Source organism: Athene noctua, chromosome 5 (assembly GCF_965140245.1).
Source record: "Athene noctua chromosome 5, bAthNoc1.hap1.1, whole genome shotgun sequence".
Classification (NCBI taxonomy): domain Eukaryota; kingdom Metazoa; phylum Chordata; class Aves; order Strigiformes; family Strigidae; genus Athene; species Athene noctua.
In genome coordinates, this window is record NC_134041.1 from 33,644,107 (window position 1) to 33,649,295 (window position 5,189).

A 5,189-nucleotide genomic window follows, 5' to 3' on the forward strand; every position below is an offset into this window, starting at 1 on the left:
AGAATAGCTTTATCACTTAACAGGACAAGTAAAAAAATTGGCCAATGTTACAAGAAAAGGATTTAAAGAATTAAATATACAGTTACAGGCAACTTCCCGAATGACACTTCAAAACAGGATGGCATTAGACATGCTTCTGTTAAAAGAGAATGGAGTGTGTGGATATCTCAAAGATAGATCGGATCATTGCTGCATTCATATTCCAAATGTTAAACAGGATTTAGAACATGATTTAGATCTGTTAGGCAAAATCGAAAAAGAAACAGAAACCATTCGAGAAGACATATCAGAAGATTGGCTAAGAAAAATTTTTAGTGGATTAGGTTGGAATTTGAGCTCTTGGCTGAAATCCCAAATCAAGACTCTGTTTTTATTACTGATCGTCCTTTTAATGATTATGCTAGTGTATGCGTGCCTTAAAAGACAGTTTACTAATAAACTTGCAATACATCATAGAATTATAAGAAAAGTACCCACTATGCCACCAGACTACAGCCCACCACCACCATCATCTAGCAAGACAAACTTTGGCCTCAAAAATGAGAAAGAATAAAAGTGTGAAAGTATTGAAATAATTTTCAACACTTTCAAAGGGGGGAATGTTACTGATTTTATTATCAACTGAAATTAAATTATGTTTAATTTTAATGTAAGTATAGAATTAAGGGATATTTTAGTAAAAATCATTTTACATTTATTGTATTTTGAATCTAGCAACCGATCGCTACTCTAAAATCCCCTGTACAGCCCCGTACCAAGGCCGAAAGGATTGGTCATAATTGTTTAGTAAGAATGGTTAGAACCTAGGTAACAAAACATGAGGTGATTTGTAATCTGATTTATAATACATGTATAGGACTAGAAGAATGCAAGTAGTTGTCAAGGTCCAGGATTAATGAGAACCGAGGGAAGTAACCGTAACAGCTTGCAGGTACCTGCCAAGAAAACTGTGTCCTTAAGCAGAAGGTAATTCCGGCAGGGGGAGATCGCGACCACCGACTCATGGGCCACCTACTCACATTACACCCCAGACCCATTTCTGGACATTTCTAACCTTTACTGCGCAGAATCGGAAATGGGAGGAGAATATGCTAATGATTTCCTAGAAATTGTATGCTTATGTATAAAGACTTAATGAATATGTATGAGTAAGTTCTATATAAGATGTATGACCCTGGTGCCTGGTACGTGTTGTTGGTGAGAGCACTCCCCTACACGTCCGGCCGTCAATAAAGAAGTGTCTGCTTATCTACATCAAATTGGTGTTGATAAGTTATTTTTATCCCGGATTTCGGTGACAACTGCACACAGCGCTCCCTCGCAGTTTCTCCCGGCCGCCCCGCAGCCCCTGCCCGCCCTCCGGTCGGCTCAGGGCCGGGTCGCCCCTCGGCGGGAGCGCCGGGCACGGATGTTCCCGCAAAAGGCAGCGCCGGCGGCCGCCGCTCCCCGCAGCCCTCCCCGCCGCGCCCGCTCCTGCCGGGACTACTTCCCGCCCGGCGGCGGAAGGATATTGCCGCAGCCATGAGTCCACCTCGCCCTCATCGGGCCCCGCTTGCCCGTCGCCTCCTTCCTCCTCATCCACGAACTTGTTCTCGTCGTACTCGTCCACATCCACCCGGCGGAACCGCGCCGAGAACACCGCGTGCTTCGCCATGGCCGCCGCGCCGCGCCGCGCCGCGCCCCGCCCCGCCCCGCCCCGCCCCGCCCCGCCCCGCGCAGGCGCCGCCGGGGCGCGAGCGCTATGCACGCGCCCTCCGCCGGGGCGCGAGCTCTGCGCAGGCGCCGGCCGTTGGGCGCGAGCGCTATGCACGCGCCCTCCGCCGGGGCGCGAGCTCTGCGCAGGCGCCGGCCGTTGGGCGCGAGGGGGTGGAGCCACGCGGGAAGCGAGCTGCCATTGGTCGGCTGCGTGCCAGGGCGTCCGGTTGCTGTGGTTACCGCGTCATTCGCGGACGGGCGCCGCGGGACGCGGAGTGGCCATCGACTTCGGGCTCCGGGCAAGCGCGCTCCTGCCGAGCCCCGACAGCGAGCTGGTCCTGCGGACACAGCGACAGGGCGCGATGCCGTGCGGGTTCAGCCTAGGGAGCGTTCTCAGACGGCTCTGGCCGAAGCGAGAGCCCGCCGCCCCCTCCAACGGGCCTGTGGGGGCGACACGGAGCGCGGGTGGCGCCAGGTAGTGCCCACGCGGCGTGCTCCGGCACTGGGGAACAGGCTTTGGTGCTGAGCTTGGAAGTCCAAGCTCAAACGCCGCCTACTTACCACAAGAGTTCAAAAAGAGCAGCGGCTCTACAAAATCTAGCGAAAGAAAAGTAATCGCCCCGATGCTACAGCACAGGCGCCTGCTTGTGGCCGTGCTAGCTAGTACTTAATCGGAAAGTGCAGAGGGATTCCGTCTCATGCAAGAAAGCTGTCCTAAAAAAGCGCCTAGGCGTTGTAAAAGTAAGGGATCGGGTGGGTTTTAGCGCAGTGCTGCCTCTCTAACGTCGTCTGAGGCTCAGAAGAACCTCTGCGTTTCCAAGGGGGATCACCTCTGCTGAAGTCAAGGGTGGTTAAGGTCACACGGGGAAGCAACCTCTTTTTTTCTACTCGGATATGCGTAACTAAGTAAGAGATGCCACAAAAAGAGTCAAAAAGGAGCAGCAGCACTGCCTCACAAAATTAGACAGTGTGTGTGTTTGGCAATGGCTGTTACCTAGGAAGGAACCCCGGTTTCCCCAGGCAACAGCATGATCTTGACTTCAGCTGCTCCCTTCTTCAAGACCTTTAGTGTCATCACAAATGTACTCAATCACACAGTGAAAACACTGCTCTAAATGACAGAAACTTTGTTTTTCTTTTTCAAGTTACACTTGGACTGTGTAGATCTGTTATCTCTATTATCCTATCAGATACTTGCTATCAATTACAAAATGACACAGCTTTGTGAGCTTCCTCTTAACGGAAGGGAGGAACCCAAGGGGGGGGGGGGGCGTAAAGTACATGCACACACATAAATAAGTGTATATAAACCCCTCTACTATTAAGGAAACAGCCGGTGGGAAAACTTTATCGATAGATCAGCCTTACCTACAGAACCACCTTCTTGACAGAGGAGGAATTTAGGATATGTCATGTGTTCCCCCAAAGTTGCCTCAGCTGGGAAGCTGCAAGTCTGGCTGTGGCGGTAGCTTGTGGACTGTTCACATGTTTCTGGTAGCAATTGGCTTAAGGGCAACAAACAAATTACTCCCAGGAGGTAATCAGAAGATACCAAGGTTTTGGTTTTAGTGCGATAGAATTATGTTTGAAAGGAACAGGGATAAAATAAAAGTATACTATCTTCAGAATCAGCTATTCGAGACCACCAGTTATTCTGTGGGTTAACTTTTGTAGGAGGTGACTTTATTGATTTTTTTTTTTCTTTTTTCCATCTGTGATCTCAGTTTGATAGCCAGAAAGCAGTTCAGTTAGTATCATCTTTAGAGTAGGTGCCTGCTGCTTGGAAAAAAATCAGGATTATGAGTGTCACTGAATTATTCCTTTGGCATTTTTAAATGCCTTACGATATTTTTAGGTCTGGGGTATAGATGTTCCCTCTGAAAGGGCAGAAACATGCCTGGGAAAAGCACCAAGGGGCTGTGAGACATCGGAGGTAGCAGTCTGCCTTTCATCGCTTGGAAAGGCTGCTGGGAGGCCGGACTAGGAGAAGAAAAGGCCTTTAATTTCTGCTGCACAGCAGGGTTTCCCTGCCTCGCCTGTGGAAAGGCTTTCCTAAAGTAGGGTGTAATTCCTGTTAAGTTGTTAACTGGATGCAGATTTTGTTGATCTGCTAGGGTTCTTGATGGTGGAGTTGAGTGATGAAGGGCTGACCCTGGGATGCCATACACAAAATTGCAGAGGAGGTAACACCAGGCCCCCCCAGGCAGTCTCTGCAGAGTCACCCCAGGCCACAGGCTGGGAGAGGCTCCGCAAAGCTTCGCCGTTCCACGCAGCCGTGGGGAAACCGTCCTCGGTGAGATAAAACTGAGAGAAATAGATGCAGAGCGTGATTTCTGGATACTTCCACAAAAGGGTGTAGATTTTACTTACGCAGCAGTGGTAAACCTCGTTACAAGGAGAGTAATTTGCATAGAGGACGATGCATCCGATGTTTGCATGGGCATCTGTAACTGCATCCAGATAACCACCCACCCCAAACAGCACAGATTCGGGATGGTAGCCTCGCTCAGTACAGTCTGTAGCATGGCCTTTTTGGACTACGCTGCCTGAGGAACTCCTCAGTTCACAGAAGAGGAGGTGTTTGTTTCGGAGAGTTGCTGTTGATCTGTAAGGGAAGCCAAAGACCCTGTCAAATTCTGCGTAAGGGACTCTCGCTTCTTCACCAGCCCGCATGTGGTAGGGACACTTGGCGCAGGTGTGGTTCTGTCTCTGCCAGCAACAGGGCTTTACCACAGTCCCCTGGTTTGTCAGATATTCTTGGAAAATTGTTTTCTCTCCTGGATTCAAGTTCTGTTGAAAAATCTCCCCGTTTATGAGCTACATAGCTGACAGTCCTGAGTGAAAAGGGGAAGTATTAGCTTAAGTCAACCCTTCGATTTATTTGGCACTTGAACCGCAAAAATAGTAGGGGACAGTCTCCTCAAAAACGTACTGAAACTTGTAGCAGCGTATAGCAACTTAGTGACACACAGAACAAAGCGCCCTTGCAGCCTAGGAACATTTTTCCTTTTCACAAACTAGCCTTTTTTGCTAAAAACGTAAGTTGAAAATATTTCTCCGGCTCTGCTCCCTTACCCTAGACAGGACAAACTGTATAATAAAACCAGCCATGATTTTCAGGAATTGATTAGCAGATGAGCCTTATGAAATCTGGCAAAGCAAACAGGAAAACACCACCAAAACCCAAAAGGTATAATTACCATCTCAGCAGCTCCAGCTCAGTAAATACTCGTCTGATTTCCTTCACTGGCCTTTTAGGACTGGTCCAGAGTTTCCACTCCAGTGATGTGGCAAGCTTTCTTTTCAAAATCCTATGATGAAGAAGAAAGTTACTATTGCCTCCCCAACTAGCTGCCTGGTGATTCAGATCAAACGGACTGACGAGTGCTGGCTGTGTGTCAACAAGACGAAAGAGGAGGCCAGAATATGGTGTTCTTTGGAATACTTAGAGACGCCGGGGGATGTTTAACTGTGGGCTTTGAGCCTGGACACCC

At 48.9% G+C, this 5,189-nt stretch overlaps 1 pseudogene; it reads right to left on the reverse strand.

Annotated features, from left to right (window-relative positions):
* Positions 1-3,226: 3,226 nt before the first annotated feature.
* Positions 3,227-4,806, reverse strand: LOC141961083 (putative C->U-editing enzyme APOBEC-4; annotated as a pseudogene).
* Positions 4,807-5,189: the final 383 nt, after the last annotated feature.